The sequence below is a fragment of the Macaca nemestrina genome, chromosome 19, assembly GCF_043159975.1.
Source record: "Macaca nemestrina isolate mMacNem1 chromosome 19, mMacNem.hap1, whole genome shotgun sequence".
Lineage (NCBI taxonomy): Eukaryota > Metazoa > Chordata > Mammalia > Primates > Cercopithecidae > Macaca > Macaca nemestrina.
Window position 1 is genome coordinate 49,497,180 of NC_092143.1, and position 16,082 is coordinate 49,513,261.

The window sequence follows — 16,082 nt, forward strand, 5'->3', positions numbered from 1 at the left end:
TAACTCTATTCAATTTACATTTCTAAAAGGAATCAGCCAAGCACACTTCTGTTTTCAGCCTGAATGTGAACAGGTTAGTTCCCAAGGGAACACTTACAAGAATCTTACAAACAACCCCTAAAGAAATTAGAATGTAAGTGCCATGTTTATGACAACTCTCAAGTCCCCATGATAAAATCTACAATGTCTCATATCTATTAAGGCAGTTTATTACCAGCCAGTTTCACTTACCTAGGTTCTTTAGATTTTTGAAGGACAACTTTCAGTCACTTTGCCAAAAATATTTTGTCTGAAGCAGAGACTGTTTTTTCCCCACTCTGAGGATTGTGGTTACTTAGGAAAGTAATTCACCTGAACTTGAAATGTACTGAAAATAACCTTGCTTAATTTTACAAATCCTTTAAAAAGTTACTAAACATTCACTGTAAGTCATGTAGCAGAGCAAGTGATCACTACAGATGTTCCATGTACTGAAATAAAATAATAGTCATGCCTTCAAATGTGTATAGTATTTTCAAAGCATTACTATTCATAATAGTAGCAGCCATATATTGAGTCCCGAACATTTTTAAATGGTTACTTCATTTAATCATTACAGCTACTTTGATAAGTTGTTGTCATTAGCTGCACCTTAGAACTGATGGAATTGGTCACACAGCTCATTCTCATAGACAAGCCCAGATTTTGAACCTAGTCCATCTTATTCCTAAATCCATGCTCTTCACCCTGGCCATGTGCAACCTGCTCACTTAAAAGACATCATTCCATGTGTTTCTTAGGATAAACTAGTAAGAGTCATGTGAGAACAAATGATTGTCCCCATCTAACAGATAATTGCTCTATGCTGGTGATTCATGAGAGAAGAAAGACAAATGTCTGGGGCTCCTGACTCCAAGCCTGAGTTTTCTTCCCCAGAATGAACCAGCCACCTGAAATGTGGCTTGGGCTAGGTTGTGCTCCTCAAGCTCCCTCTACAACCTGCCGCCAGTAAAACTCAGGCCAGAAACACTATGAGTTCTGCAGCTCAACATATTGAACACTTTACAGCTTTGAGTTATGAGATACAAAAGGGTGAGCAAACAAGACCACATTTAATCACCCACACAGAAGGACATCATCTACACAATGGAGCCTAAAGGTAATGGGGTATTGGTAAATTGGCTTTCCAAGAAAAGAAGCCCTGATGTGTAGGGTTTACCAATTCCCATTGTGTAAATACTCCCACCATAGCTAAATTTAGGCTACCAGGGTAAGGTTACTAGACATGGAAAAAGAAAGAGGTATGTACAATTAGTTCTTGTAAACCAATGGAAACTGGCCCAGCACTCTACCGCCAAGGCCATTAGAAATCATCAGGAATTCTGAACCTTTCTCCTGAAAAAGCAGCTTGTTGAGTTGGCCATCTCCATTATCTTTACAAATGTAAATGTTCTGGGAAGGATGCAGCAGAGTTCCTATAATATTAGATTTAAGGCCAGTGGTCTCCCTGGTGCTAGTTTCTTACAACAAATGAAAAAGGTTGGAGGAAAACAGCACCAATAATGAGTAGGAGACATGGAACAGGTATGTTTTACTTGTCAGTAAATGAGTGATCAGACTCAAGAAGGAGACCCCAGGCATACAGGCAAAAAAAGACAGACTTGAGAATGGAAGAAAAAATCCTTTTAAAAAGGGAAAATGCCTAATCTCAAGCAACCAGAACAAGATCTTGGCCCGTGCAGTAAGCCTGGGAGTCAAAGCTTCACCAGAGTCACGTTTCAGGTTGGCAGACTGTTTGAGGAAATCGAGCCAGGACACCTGGGGATTTGTTATCTTGTAGATCAGCCAGGCAGCTTAAATTTTCTTTTTTAAAAAGTACTCTCTTACATTTCCCAGGCTGGCTAGGCCTTCTTGCAGGCATGAGAGCCCCTGACAGAGGCCAAGTGACAACTTCATCATCCCAAAAGGTACAGAAGATTCCCATAAAACAATTACCAGGGACATTCTTTATAATCATGCAACTCCTTTCTAATTTCCTATCCCTCATCTGGTATTGACGTTTTCCTCTCATGTAGCTTCTCCATGTCACCCCCATGCCATGGCCACCTCTAGGTGCACAGCAAGTGCACAGTAGATACAGGCTCATCCTAGGAACTCAGCCACGTGCAGTTGTTTGGGCAGAAGGGCCAAAATCGAGGGGATCACACTGTGTCTCAGCAGCTCTTTGTTACTCTAATAGAAACTGTCACATGTGTCCGTGTGAAAAGACCACCAAACAGGCTTTGATGAGCAACAAGGCTCTTTATTTCACCTGGGTGCAGGCGGACTGAGTCCAAAAAGAGAGTCGGCAAAGGGTGGTGGCATTATCTTTAGTTCTTATAGGTTTGGGATAGGCATACAAAGTACATTCTTAAGGGTGGGGAAGAATAATACAAAGTACCTTCTCAAGGACAGGGGAGAATATTACAAAGTACCTTCTTAAGGGCAGGGGGAGAATATATGTATCAGTTAGGGTGGGGCAGGAACAAATCACAATGGTGGAATGTCATCAGTTAAGGCTATTTTCACTTCTTTTGTGGATCTTCAATTGCTTCAGGCCATTTGGATGTATATGTGCAGGTCACAGGGGATATGATGGCTTAGCTTGGGCTCAGAGGACTGACAGAAACTCTGGGCAAATAACCATGATTTGATGAGAGAAGACAGAGAAAAAGGAGAGGCCACAAGAGAAGAGAGTAAATGACTCAGTTTGCTTTTTTTCTTACACGTCTGACATGCAGCCTTTCCACCCTCTGGAGAACCCAAGACCCCATTCATTTGTCAGTCCTCCTTCCCTAATAGCCTGGGCCTCTCCTTCCTAGAAGTTACCATTTCCAAAGGAGGGCCTAATACCATCACCTCCAGAGCAGATGGTCACTAATTGCCACAAGTAAACAAACATAGACTACGACAGATACATCTTGTAGCTTTGAATATAATTAATTTTCGAGAACACCAGGGGTATCCATCCCCAATTAGTGGAGCATGTGAAGCTGGGAGCAGAACTGAGGGAGCCATGCCAGGCAGGCCATGCAGGGGGCCAGACTCCCATCCTGCAGGCCTCAGACCCAATAGGAAAAATTCAGGAAGCCACTTAACCTTGTTGCCTTTGTTTTCTCATCTGTAAAACAGTGGGTAATAAAATCTTTCAGCTTCCTCACTGGGTTTTATGTGAGTGAACTAATTAATGATTGTATAAAGTCTAATACAATGCAACATGTAATTGAAAAGTTTAATCATCGAGGTAATAGTCCAATAATAGTAGGTTGCAAAGTAGTGACAAATAGTGCTTTTAAAATGCAGCTATTATCATTTTGATATTTTCTCTCTGATCTGCATTTTCAAATTAGAAGTGTATATAATTTCAGTTTTATTTCCATTTTTATAATGTTGTATAATTCCTACAAAGCTGCTTCCTCTGTTGTTTTCGCTGTGATATTTCAGGCAAGCAGAGAATCGCTGTAGATTCCAATAATAACTAGATGTTCTAATTAAAAGTTCTTATGCCCAGGAGTCCCAATGCCAAACTAGTTGGTCAAGAATCTGCCTACCTCTTACATGCTGGATAACTAACTCTTTTCATTTTCCAAATTAGATAAAAAGAAATCTTCACAGTCATAATTTCTTAGCCCTTTGACCTTGTTGCCATTCCTGTAAGTTCATGTTTTGCCTTTCCCAACTTCTACGCCTTTGCACAAGCTGTTTCCCCCACCTAAAATGCCCTATTGCCTCCTTCATAGAAATGTTTCTTTCTAGAGAATTCCTACTCCTTTTGCAAAAAGTAAGCTAAGCCTCCTTCTGTGACACTTTCCCTGACACCTCTAAGAAAACCTAGGATTCTCTTATCTCTGCAATCCTTTTTACACCTACAGGTCCCTCCATTATTGAAATTTTCACAATGTATTGTTTTGGGTTGTTAACTATTTGTTCCCTCAATAGATGCTAAGCAATTCAAGAACCAGAACTGTCTCTTTTAAATTGCACCTCTTCCTTTCCCAGTACCATGAAGGGCAAAATATAAGTGTTCAGTAAATTTTTTGGTAGTGATCAGTAAAGTATAAATTTATTAAGTGCATCATTAATTGTGGTCCTATGTCATTATATATTTTCTCATTTAGTAACTATTCTGTCACGTGTGCATCTGAAAAAAATGTGGTTTTAAGAAATATCCTCACATTTGATACAGTTAAGGACTGCCTCATACTCAAAATTTATAGCTTTACAAAAAAAGTTTTCTGTGAATTGGTGCCTGCCTATTTCTCTAACCTCAAAACCTATCACTGCCCTCAAGACGACACCTACTGCAATTGCACCAGACTCCCTGTAGCTTCCTGAATCATCCCCGTTGCATCATGCCTGTGCCCGGGAGCCTCTGATTCTAGAATGGCCTTTCCACTCTGCTTGATAAGCTCCTACTCATCCTTCAATTTGGTTATCATCTCCTGTCTGTGGATGCCCTTGACACTTTATGCCCCACCTTACAAATGGGTGCTTTTATTCTTTATACTTCCCGGGGTCTTTACAAACCACCTCCTCACTTATCTCAATATCCTAAGTGCATATGTATACACCTCCTCCCCTTCAAGCTGGGAGTTCCTTTCAGATAAGGACAGTGTTTGATTCTGACTTGAAAGAGCAGATCTTATTGCAAAGCTTGACACATAGTTAAAGCTCAATTAGTAGTTGTCAAATGAATGAATGAATTGGTAATAGCTCTCCCTATTATGCAGGCTGACTGAAGGAGAAGAAAATTACAGTCCTTGTTGTTTACTCTTTAACTACAAGACATCAAATTTTGTATTTCTCTTAGCTTATTGTGAGATACATTGGAATAAATATCGAACATATTTTTACTAAATTTACATTACATTATTTTCCTAGGACAAAAATATGTCTGTGTACCACTCTTCCTCTATTTATTATGCCCCCAAACATCCCCCTATACAGTCTCACATTACCCTCTGTCTGCCCATGTTTTAGACTCATTCCCCAGACTATCTTAAGAGTTATTTCTTGCCTGCACAACTCCATCCTACAAGAGGAAATTTCCCAACCACACATGAAAGCTGTCTATCTTATTTGTGGCTGAGAGAGCTTGAAGGAGAGTAAGTGATTGTGAGTATTCAAGAGTAAACTCAGTACATGTTAAAGTTTACAGAATCCTAAAGATTGAGAAGAGATTAATGGCTTGGATAGGAGTTAAAAATCTACTATTTTACCATACTTTTCTAATCCTTACAATTTTGGGGAAAATCATTTTTGCACCAAGAACTAAAGACTAATAACTTTTTCTATTTATTTTACTGAAGCATTTTATATGCAGCTGAGAAATGACTGCTCATTAAAACTAAGTGCAAGCATTGATGATAAAATATTCTAGAATTTTTACATAGGAAACCAGAAACTGAAAGCATTCCTTTACATATGGTAAAGAAAAATGTGCAATCTTCATTTTCAAGGCTGAAGAGCATTTGAAACATGTATATTTACATATATACATAAACATATATACAGATACATTACACATATTTATTTTTGAATCAAGATGTCTATTACCATCATCATCATCATCTCAACATTATTATCATTATCATCAACTAGCACTTACTGAGCACCATTTATTAATTGTTCACTGGACTAAATGGCATTTCCCTTGCCAGAGACTGATAGAATTGAATAAAGATTTGTGAATTCTCTGAAGGAAGGGACAAGGGGCACTTCTTGAATAAATATCTAAGGTGTTGTTATCACCATAATCTAGAGACTCTCCACCAAATATCCACAGGGAAAATGAGAGTCAAACTCCTTTGATATCTTGTAAAAGATAAAAATCCTTGCTATATCATTGAACAAAAAACACAACCTATCACTTATTAATAAACACCTCAGAAGATCATCTAACAGGGTCAAGCCATAACTTCTTCTTCTGCCTTGTAGCACTTCTCATGTCTATGTTAAATAGTCTGTGGAACCCTCATTTTCTAAGGAATACCATTTTTTCCCTGATGGTAAAAACACTTACACTGGATCCACTGAGACACGCCTGAAGCAGTTCACAGAGGCTGAGCTGATTGTGCTATTGTACACTTTGGTGGCTGGTCCTTTTAGGACAGAAAGCTCATAATCACTTCAAAATAGTTTTACCCCATGGGATTTTTATCTAACTTATTTCCAGATCAAGGGAATTTTCTTAAGCTAGACTGCAGAACCTTGTAGTGGAGAAGAGAACCACTGCTTATAGTTATTTTCCTTATTTTTTGTTTTTGTTTTTTGAAAGAAAGTGACTTTTAGAAGCGAAATTGTAAAGTTAAACACAGTCCTTTTTCAACCCTGATTTGCTTGTTCCATATTCTCTTCCTATTGAGCTATTTCTTTCTTTTTCTCCTTTATCATTCTTCCTACCTCCATACTTCTCAAATAATGTTCTTAGTGAAGATGCTCATACCACTCGATTACAGCTTTCTGTGAATTTAGCTCACAGTTATCTCTGTAAAAGGATTGTTTAAGTTTCCTTTTAAACATCATCCTGGCATGCTTAGAATTCTGCTAAAAATATTTCATATAGCAGTGAATGAATAAGAGCAAACTCTTTTGCAATCAAAATTAGGTTTCTGACTTTTCTACCTAATTTAGTTCTGCTTAGATTAAGTAGCAATTTTCTGGCCAGGCATGGTGGTTCATGCCTGTAATCTCAGCACTTTGGGAGGCTGAGGCGGGAAGATCATCTGAGGTCAGGAGTCCGAGACCAGCCTGGCCAACATGGCAAAACCCCATCTCTACTAAAAATACAAAAATTAGCCAGGTGTGGTGGAGCATGCCTGTCATTCTAGCTATTTGGGAGGCTGAGGCAGGAGAATCACTTGAACCTGGGAGGTGGAGGTTGATGTGAGCCGAGATCATGACACTGCACTCCAGCCTGGGTGACAGAGTGAGACTCCGTCTCAAAACAACGATAACAACAACAACAAAGTGTTATTAATCACTGCTAGTCACCTGGAGTACATTAGTCATGCTGTTCTCTTCTTCCTACCCTTTTATAAGGAAGTCATTCCACCTATTGCAGAAACAGGATAACCTATGCTCAACCCTCCTGCTTAGAGGGTGTGGATGGTCTTGAACTCTAATTCTTCCAAATAAGGTTGCATTGGTGGCTGTTCGTGAGACTAAAACACAAGCATGCTGAAATGTTCCAGATGGCTTCTATCCAATATTTTATTTGTAACCTGCATAAGAGATGTAAATAAAACTGACTTTTATCTTGATTCAGTCACTCCTCAGTTAATCACAAATGCACAATTTAACATGAAATTCAATTTATACTTCTAACTTATCACTGCACAGTGTTAGATTATGTTAAAGAAATTTGATTCAGTCTTAACAAGTGCCTCAATGTGTGTTTTTTAAAAAAATTAGTGGTTTCTCTCATAAAACTTTAAACAAAAACTGAAGCATATAAAGTTATGAGATATATTTAATTATGTGGTTCTTGAAACAGGCTATGAATATTGTTCCCCATGGTAACATTCATAAATATTAGATATTTGAAGTTTTAGTGGAATAAGTGTGTGGCTACCCTTGCTGAGTACTTATATAAAAATAATATTGATTTGGATTATGAAACCAGTAACTTAAAATCATAAGAGTGTTGGCATTGGAAGGAAGGAGACCTTAGAGATACTGCTGCTAGTATATTAGAACCTGTCTGAAGCATTCTTTCAATAAATTTGAAGGAATTCTACACCAGTCCTATGGGCACTTAAGTTAATGGAATAAATATTCTTATTTTTTGGTACAACATTTAATTTTCCTGGGGTAATATTTTCGGCTAGTCATTGGCATCAAGACTTTAATTTGGAATTCTTTAAGCACAGACTCATCATTACACATTACACATATGATAATAATGTGAATTACAGCCTTCAGAAATGATGTTTACATCATTGCACCTTTTTTTCTCACTGCCATTCCTTCATCAACAAGTATTTATTAAGCACCTACTGTGTGCCAGCTATTATTTTGGGTGCTGCAGATCACAGTTATGAACTTTGTAGGCAAGAGTTCTGTTTGTTTGAACTCTTGCATTTGTGATTTGTGGCATTTGTGATTAACTGAGGAGTGACTGAATCAAGATAAAAGTCAGTTTTATTTACATCTCTTATGCAGGTTACAAATAAAATATTGGATAGAAGCCATCTGGAACATTTCAGCATGCTTGTGTTTTAGTCTCATGAACAGCCACCAATGCAACCTTATTTGGAAGAATTAGAGTTCAAGACCATCCACACCCTCTAAGCAGGAGGGTTGAGCATAGGTTATCCTGTTTCTGCAATAGGTGGAATGACTTCCTTACAAAAGGGTAGGAAGAAGAGAACAGCATGACTAATGTACTCCAGGTGACTAGCAGTGATTAATAACACTTTGTTGTTGTTGTTATCGTTGTTTTGAGACGGAGTCTCACTCTGTCGCCCAGGCTGGAGTGCAGTGTCATGATCTCGGCTCACAGCAACCTCCACCTCCCAGGTTCAAGTGCTTCTCCTGCCTCAGCCTCCCAAAGAGCTTACGCTTTTTCAAGGGAGCCATATTACTATAAGCAAGCAAAAAAAATGAACGAATGAAGAATAAGGAAGAAAATAAGACAGTGGAATGTGATAGAAAATGTATGGCACTTTTACAGACAGTTTTTTGAGAGCATGAAAGACAAAAAAAAAAAAAAACTATGCAAAGCTATGAAAGAAGATTATGGCAGATGGAGAGATCAACTAGTACAATGGCTCTGAGAATAATGTGTAGGAAGCAGAAAGAGGATAGGCATTTGTGAGTGAGTCAGTCCTCCTCTTCCCAGGGTTTCTTTCACCTTTTCCCACTGTACTGCATCTGTTCAGGCCTATTCCCTTGGACTTTGCTCTATTCTCATCAATCTTATGGTCTTCTTGCTTTCAAGCTCTATTCATTCCTTATTGACACTCACAATGTCTCTCTGTATCAGAGTTCTATTTCCCTTGTCCTGAACAAAGACTGCTTATAGAGTAAACCAAAACCCTCAGGCTTATCTCCCGTAGCCTCCATCATCTGACTCCAACTCCTAATGCTTCCACTCATATGTCCTCTACTGCAAATGTACAGTGCTATTTCTCACTGTAATGTGTTTGTTCAGATCTTTCTCAAACAGCCACCTTGCATAGCTCCTTCCTAATTCTGTTCATATGTTCAAATCCTGCCTATACTTTAAGCTATATACTCAAGACACTAAGATCTAACACTAAACTTTACCTTAAAATCTTCACTATTTATTATAGCCTGAAATATCCCCATTTCCTTTCAAAGTCTATGGCAATTCCTATCTGTATAATTTATTTGTTCATTAAGTTCTGCTTTGTAATACCTTTTCTTTTATTAACAATTAATATTATTTACTTTTGATCTTTATTTATCTGTTTATATGGTTGTTTTTGGTCTCTCCAACTAATTGTGACTATCTTGAGAGAAAAACCATGTTTCATGTTCCTTCCATTATCTTAGCCAAGCCCAATGCTAAGGATATTATTGGTGGTCAATAACTGCTTATGATTTAAGTTCAGCTGAACATAACTGTCTGACTGAATACATGGAGGAATGATTTTGATGCACTTGCCTCTAATCTGGCAGTTCCCTTCTTCCACGCTCATATAAAAGGAATGAGTTATTATGGTACATACAATACTAAAATAGAAAGTCTCTTCAATTATTGCTCTAAGCCCTTTTCCCAGCAATATTTGTGAAATGTACATTAGCTCTCAACTCTATTGACTCAGAAACAGAAAATCTCAGGAGGTAACACAACACAGGCAAATTAATGATTTGTGAGTGATGAATGGAATGGCACTGAAATAGATGAGAGACCCCAAGGAAAGCTGTCTAGCCAACATAGAATAGGAGTAGCAAAGAAACAAATCCATTTAAATAAGTGCCATACCTCCTATAAAATCCTACGAAACCAAGAACAATCAACACTGCGAACTACTTGCTGATGCCAGTCTTGCTGATGGTATAATTTTCCTAAAAAAGGAAAAGAAAGAAAATTTTATGCACTAAAGGATAATATGTGGAATCTTTTATTTTTGACTATGGATATAATTTAGTGTAATCACTTATTTTAAAATGAGGAAATTGCACCCAGACTGGGAGAATCACTTGCAGAGACGACCCTGGTATGGAGACACTGCTCCCTATATCATTGCCGTCTGCAGGAGAGAGGCGCTATTTCTAGTGCAAAGTGGCAGTTGCAGGGACTGGTTTCAATTGTCAGCCTCTTTGCTGTAACCGGAATTTTCTCATGAGCACCCTCTCTCCAGGTCATGAATAACACTTAAGAGGCCTGAATCCGCTCACTCCCACTTCCTCCTTGGCCAATGGAAGGACTAAGTTGAGGAATCAGCAGGCTGTCTCAACCTACCACCTCATACTCCCACATACTCCCAGCACCCTTGTTCACATCCTGCCTCTTCTCTCAACTCCACATTGCTTGGTTCTTTCTCTTTGTTTTTTGTTTTTTGAGAAGGAGTCTTGCTCTGTCACCCAGGCTAGAGTGCAGTGGCACGATCTTGGGTCACTGCAACCTCTGTCTTCTAGGTTGAAGTGATTCTCTTGCCTTAGCCTCCTGAGTAGCTGGGATTACACACACCCACCACCATGCCCAGCTAATTTTTTTTTTTTTTTTTCAGTAGAGGCAGGGTTTCACCATGTTGACCAGGCTGGTCTTCAACTCCTGACCTCAGGTGGTCCTCCTGCCTCAGCCTTCACCTTCCAAAGTGCTGGAATTACAGGGATGAGCTACCGTACCTGGCTGGCTCTTCCTCTTTCCAGGGATACTCATCTTCATCTCTTTTTAACCACAAGCATTTCCCTGAAGGCACCTGGATCTTCTCTTCCATTGTAAACCTCTTTATCTTCAACTGCTTCCTGAATTGTTTTGCCCCTTCCAGGCCTTAAAAGATATCTGGAAGTGCCTGAAGGATAAAAATTGTAATAAATGCGTCTCAAATGAACGTTTCTTTTTCTCCTTCATTTTCCTTGCCTCTAGGTCAAAGAAGTGGTCATCATTCTCATTACCCTCTCTCTAGTGATTTTTCTAGGATATTTCTATTTAGACCTTAGTCAGAAAAATAACAAAGAAAAATAACTCTTGCAGCTCTTTTTACCTAATCATATAATTTGAATACCTCCTCATCAGTAATATCTATCATACGCCTGGTCATTCATCCTTCTTCATTGCTTCCTTTAGTGTAGAGCATACCACCCTTTGGCCCAGCTCCATTTCTGTCTTCACCCCAGGTGTCCTCAGTACCCCTTGTTTTAAGCCACTGAACAACTGGTAACTTCCTCTCTGTGTTTTTATCACCAATGCCTCCCCCACCCTATTTCTGCCATCCACTCACTGCCCTCACCCTAAACATTGCTACTACCCAGTGTTATTTTACTTCTGAAACATTTCATTTAAATTCAGTTCTCAAATAACTTAATTGCCCAACAATAGGAAATGGCTAAATTATTGTCATTGCATAATACAGGATATCATGCAATTATTTATACGAATAAGGTAGATAAAAATATACTGATATGAAAGTTTACTGAAACATATTGTTAAATGAAAAAAGTCAATTAACAATGTACCTTAATGGACTTTTATCAGAATATTACAATCCATTTTTGTGCAAATAAAACATTTACAGCTGTGTGTATGTATAAATGTATAGAAATTTTCCAAAAGGATAAAGGGCTGAGAGTGATTTCTTTGGGAAAAAGGTTAATAATGAGGACAATAAGGAGACATTTTAATGTTTCACCCTTTGTAGTTCTGTATGTCCTGAATTGCTTTCAATAAGAATGTATGTATACATTATTTGTAGAAATTTTAAATGCATATATATGAAAAAAACTCTTTACCACAATATTTATCTTTCTTATACTCTGTTACTCTCTTTACCTATATCTTGACATTATTGAGAATTTCTGGGATTTGACACTTTTTTTTATTGCTTCATGTCTTTCTTTCTTTGGCTCTCTTAGCTACCATTTTCTGATCACTGCAACAATCTTACCATAATTTTTAAATTGTTGCCCCAGATTTCCTTTATTACATCTATCCAGTATTGTTCCACCTCAAGGTAGAGTCAACTGTCCACTTTATCTATATTCAAGTTTGTACCACCACATTTCTCTGGTTTTCTTCATACATAGATGCCTCCTCTAAATCCATTACAGGTTGTTTCTCTACCTCTGCCTATAATGTTAGGGTTTCTCAGGGTTTTGCATGAAGACCTCTTCTTTCCTCATTCTTCATGCTCTTCATAGTAGATTTAATTTACTTTTGAGGCTTTTAAAAAAAAACCCTAAAAACTAAAGCTTAGTAATAATTCCTAGTCTTTACTTCATCTCATGCCTTTGTACTTTGTTCCAAACGCATATGTCAAGGTGACAACTCGTGATTCTCATGAGTACCTCAAACTCAGTATGTTCAAGATCACATCCTTCTTTCTTTACTTGGTTACTTGTTATCACTATCTCAATGAATGACCCCATCATGCCACAACCTGTGTTTTAGATGTGAATTATTATTATTCTCTGGTCTTTATATTCGTTCATTCACCTAGTCTACTAATTCTACCCCCTAAATAACTATCAAAATTCTTGTTTCAAGCCATGATCATCACCTGCCTAGATTTTGAAATGGCCTCTTGTCTAGTCTTTCTACTTGTTTCACTCTAGTTCATTTCTCATAAAACCTAACTGAACTTCCTGAGATACAAATCTGATCATGTCACTTCTCTGATGAAAATGATTTAATGATTGCCCCAACAAAAACAAGTTCAAATTCTTTATAGGACTAACAACAACCTTCACAAGGTACTACTGGCTATCTCTTCAGTTCATGTTATTTGATTCACTCTTTACCATCTATGATGAATCCATAATGAGCTCCTTCAAAATTTTGTGTTTTCTTTTCCACCTCCGTGGCTTTACCAACTCTGGTCTTCTCCCTGGTCTGCTCTTCCACCACTCTGCAATGAACAAATTTCTATGCTCCATTCTAATATCAAATTAGAGGCAATTTCTCCCTCTGGATCCCAGAGGACATTTATATATTATTTTACCGTGATTTTTATCACTCTCTATTTTCACTGATTTATTTGTCTGCTTCCTCTACTGAAGTATGAGCAAATCCCTGGAGAGTCTGGACAAGGTAATTTATTATAACATACATGGTTTGATACATGGTGAGAATATGGTATCATGCAAATATCAGTGACTCTGGAAGATATTGCTGCAACTGCATTCTCTACCTTAATCTCAATGCCCATGACTTATACTGTCTACTGAACTTTCCCACCTCAGTAATATAAGTTTATGTAACTTCATGTAATAAGATTTTAACACACCTAAAGTATATACTCTTTATGACCCAACCTTTTCAAATAAGCTGCTCTGCCTCCCAAAATCCATTTTTTTGGTGAATTTCACCAACATCCCCCCAACGCCACACTTCTCATGGGTCCCTCAGCCTTCATCTTGTTCTTCTCAGGTCCAGGTTGGTCTGTTTTTTTTCTGTTGAGAATTTCAGTAATGCATCCTTTTTTCTTCTCTCTATTTTCTTAGTTCTCATTGCAACTTTGTACAACGCTCTTGGAGAATGTAAACATAATCTCCTTTAATAACTAAATTTGTATAATTTCCTTCTGGTTATTGGTACTAAATTCAATTACAATATTCATTAAGAAGATCACTTTTTAAGATAATGATAGATATTTTGAGCTACAATCCTCTTGGTTTGCATTGGGAAAAGGCTCTTATTCTGATGTTCTAAAATAGACCATTTTTCTTATTTCTCGTGATGTGATTAAATAAAGATTTATCAACATCAGTCAATTAATGTAACTGGACAAGGAGTAAGAATAGATACCTATCACATAATACCATTGTCTGCAGGGGTTAGCAGTCAACTGGCCAGGGCAACAACCCCTAAAACCCAATTAGTAGAGTAACTCCTATAGAATTGTTCCAACGAGAATGTAGTTGTATCCTTCCACTCTGCTAATTAGTGACCCTGTATTTGATAATTTTAGAATACAAATTTTCTTGAAAAAAATTTATGTGTTCTGAATATTGGAAAAAAAGACATTGTTTTCAAGCTTCTCACTGAATCTCTTTTATAAAATATAAAATGTGGTGGAGACAGTGTTGATTAGGATGCCAAGATTCTTAATTTTTTTCCTAATTGTTGCTAAATCTCTGTGTGATTTTGGGACTGCTCTTTCTGACACTTACTTTTTTGTTTCTTCTTTAAAATGAGAAGTTTGTATAAACTAAACATATCTTTAATATCTTATTTTATTTAGTATTTGTATTTAGTATCCCCCACTCATTTTCATTACTGGCTCTACAAATATACTGAGAGTTAACTTTGACAAACTTCAGTCAAGTCAACCAAGTAATTAATCAATCAGGGGCTGGCACCTTGACTTACTGTACTGTAATTAGAGTCAGCTTGTTAAGACGCACCAGTATTTAAATAATATTCAAACATAGTTTAGTATGAACTTGAAAGAAAGGATTCATTATTGTCATCAAAAGCATATTCACACCTCAAGTAAATGTTTTCATTTTCAGAATGAAAATGAAAGAGCACAGAATAGTATTCAATCCTTAGTCTCACATTAGGCAGTAATCAGATACATTTGTTATTAGTATTTTATGCACTAGTGTTATGAAAATAAAAGTTTTGCTTTATAAATTACTGTCCTATCTGTCATATCACTAGCTGACCTATATTTTTACAAAACCATCGTCAATCATTACAAAAGAATTATGAGAAGATTACAAAACAGGATATGGCCAAACATGGTACTAGCTTTTTAAAAATGAAGGAAGTAAACTAATGTTTATTGAACATATACTATGGATCAAACCTTTTACATGTATTATCTCAATTAAATATAAGTCTTCAAAAAAGCACAACTTTATAGAGGAAATGAAAGATAGAATGGCTTGAAATAGAGGTTATGACTTGTACAAGTGGAAGATACAAGATTTAACACAAGTTCTGCCTAAATTGCAAAGCCACGTATTCTTTAAAAGCACAAAACTGATAGTAAAGTAAAAAGTAAATGATAGTAAATTGAAAAGAGGCCTATAGGCCTAGGAGGTTCTATATTCTATTGAACAGAGAGTTTAATATTAATTTCTGTCAAATTTTCAAAAATATTATTTTATGACATTTATGTCATTTTTAATGTGTCTGTTGCAATGGCACAACTGATATATTAATTTCTTATATCCTGATGTCAGAAAAACAAGCCCCTCATGACATATTTTTTGACAAGTTGAAAATTTATGGACTTAATTATGGCATAAACAGATAGATAATATCTGATTAAACAATTGTACACCCCAAAATGTTAATTGATGGATGTGTCATATAGTAGTTTATAAATCTGATTCAATAAGTGCACACATGCACACACAAACATACACTTACTATGGGAATGTGATCTGAATGCTCAGGATCTAGGGTATCAACTGTTCCTGTTTTCCTGTGAATGGAGAGCATTTCCAGAACAAGGTGTTTTCAGTTCTAAAATGGGAAAAATATTTTCCATTTTTATAGACAAACAGGAACAAGTTGGTCACCTGATATAGTTTGAATTTGTGTTTCTGCCCAAATCACATGTTGAATTGTAATCCTCAATATTGGAGGAGGGGGCTCGTAGGAGGTGATTGGATCATGGAGGCAGACATCCTCCTTGCTGTTCTCATGATAGTGAGTTCTCACAAGATTTTGTTGCTTCAAAGTGTGTGGCACCGCTCCCCTCTCTCTCTTCCTCCTTCTCTGGCCATGTAAGACATGCTTACTTCCCCTTCACTTTCTACCATGATTGTAAGTTTCCTGAGGCCTCCCAAGCTGTGCTTCCTGTACAGCCTGCAGAGCTGTGAGTCAATTAAACCTCTTTTCTTTATAAATTACTCACTCTCAGTTAGTTATTTACAGCAATGTGAGAACAGATCAATACAGAAAATTCATACTAGAAAGT

General features: G+C 37.2%; 1 protein-coding gene across 1 annotated transcript in view; it reads right to left on the bottom strand.

Annotated features, from left to right (window-relative positions):
* LOC105499299 (phosphatidylinositol 3-kinase catalytic subunit type 3) overlaps nucleotides 1-16,082 on the bottom strand; it is a 563,324-nt gene that overhangs the window by 42,789 nt on the left and 504,453 nt on the right. The window contains exons 30-31 of the transcript XR_011616915.1: nucleotides 10,837-11,003; nucleotides 9,971-10,053 (exon numbers count right to left, since the gene is read on the bottom strand). The gene's annotated coding sequence lies outside the window, so the exon portion shown is untranslated. The remainder of the gene's footprint in view (nucleotides 1-9,970; nucleotides 10,054-10,836; nucleotides 11,004-16,082) is intronic.